Source organism: Tupaia chinensis, unplaced genomic scaffold (assembly GCF_000334495.1).
Source record: "Tupaia chinensis unplaced genomic scaffold, TupChi_1.0 Scaffold000309_1, whole genome shotgun sequence".
Taxonomy (NCBI): domain Eukaryota; kingdom Metazoa; phylum Chordata; class Mammalia; order Scandentia; family Tupaiidae; genus Tupaia; species Tupaia belangeri.
Window position 1 is genome coordinate 602,287 of NW_006159800.1, and position 1,997 is coordinate 604,283.

Consider the following 1,997-nt stretch of genomic DNA (forward strand, 5'->3'; position numbering starts at 1 on the left):
AAATTCATTTCTTTTTCTCTTTCATTAGGAAAATACACTCAAAAGCATATGAATGGTAATGTGATGCCAACGACCTCTCACACTGAAAAAAAAAAATACACTTATTCCCAAGCTTCAATAATTAAACAATTACTAAGTATAAAAATGGATAAAATGTGTAAGCCCAGGCTGGGGTAGTTTCACTCTGCAGGCTATGCAGGGCTTCCAGACCCTCACTTGCACAATCCTTACTTAGCTCTGTATTCACCTGGCCATATATCCAGGAAAATTTGCAGTGTAAGATGTGTCGCCCATAGAGGATTAGAAATGTCGTTTGTGTACTTTATCTTTCTATCCTTTTAATTCTCCTGTGACCTGTGGTTTTGGATCAGTAAGAAAAGGCTGCTGAGAATTCATGTTATTCAACTTCCTCAAATTATATTATCTTTTTCTTGATATCACAATATATATGATATTTTAAATTTGAATATTTTGAGATACTTTTCTTATTCTAATTTTTTCCTATTGAAAGAGAGGGAGAGGAAGGGAGAAGAGAGATAAAGATAGGTATTTTTTGGTACTACGTAATATATTTATCTACGAGCTTTTTATGAAATTCAAAGCATAGCGAATTATTTACAAATCTTTTGTTTTCCTTCTGATCATCTACACATTGTGCACAGTTCTTGAAGACAACATCATCATCATCCCACCTTCTTCTAACTTTGAAGTTGACCTGTGGCTGGGATGGGTCCATAAGATTAAGTAGCAAGTTTCCACTCAGAAGGTTTTCCATACTAATTCTTTTCTTCTTCAAGCTTTCCTTACTGTTCTTTCCAAGCCTGTTCTTCTGCTCTTTCTTTTTAACTTTTTTTCTAATTCTGCAAGAAGAACTGCAGTATTGTCATCATCACTCTCTTCTTCAACATCTTCATCTTCCTTGTCTGACAGAAGGTCACCTGCATTGAGGCTGGTGGCAGGAATCTGGTCTAATCAAGTCTTCTTCAAATTTCAAGAGGAGGTTGTATGTTCTTGGACTGGACAATCCCTATTTTTCTCTCTGTCAATATCTCTTTCTCTCTTTCTTCTTTCTCCTAAAGTCACCTCCTCAGGGGCATCCTAAGCAGTTTGCCTGTATTTTATCTTTGTATGTGAGGGTAGGTCTCCGCTTGAATAGTTTTGAGAGCTTGCTCAAATCACCTTCTCCTTTTTTTTTCCACCCTTGCAGGTTCAGAAGTTGGCCTGGCTGCTGTTGTCATCTTTTATGTTTGGTCAAGGTCTAGTGCAGCAGACACTGGAAATCATGCAGACATCATCACTCACTCTTGGCTCTCGGAAACCAGGTAGGTACTTTTGATCAGATTTTCCCATGCTATGATCCTCCTGCCCCAGTCTCCCAGTAGCTAGGATTACAGGCATGCAGCACACTCCCAGCATGTTTAGGTTGGTCTCAGATCTGAACTCAGAACCTCTACATGGTTCCAGCAGCAGGCAGTGATACCCTAGTGCCTGAGTCGCCACAGCTGTGCCTTGATATTTTAATTTCATAATATTTATCTTTAGAACATCAATATGTCTTCTCACAAGTGAAATAAACCTCAGACTTCATAAAACCTGAATCTATCTCTGACTCCAGAGTTTGTTTAGGTCTCACCCAGTAAATTAATTCTAGTTTGCCCAAACTAGATTCAGTTAACCTCTCCCTATTCTTGCTTTGCTCTCTATGTCGCCAGTTAAGCCTTGTAGCATATTCAGTCACACGGTAAGTGTGAAACTGAGCTAGAGTTGACCTGGGCCTCACCTGTCCTCCCTGTTTATGGGAAACACAGTAAAGGGAATTTGGGTCAGAATGTCTTTCTAGATGAAGATATGCCTTAGGCTTTGGCATATGGGTCCTTGAAAACTGTTACTTATTTCCATTTCAATTCTTTCAATTTAATTGTCAGGAATAAGTTGAAGTATGATTTTATGCAAATGTTGAGCATGAAGGGCATCTTTTACATTCAAAATACCCCAGA

The 1,997-nt window shown here is 38.6% G+C and overlaps 1 pseudogene; it reads right to left on the reverse strand.

Moving 5' to 3' along the window:
• Positions 1–559: 559 nt before the first annotated feature.
• Positions 560–1,238, reverse strand: LOC102486168 (spliceosome-associated protein CWC15 homolog pseudogene; annotated as a pseudogene).
• Positions 1,239–1,997: the final 759 nt, after the last annotated feature.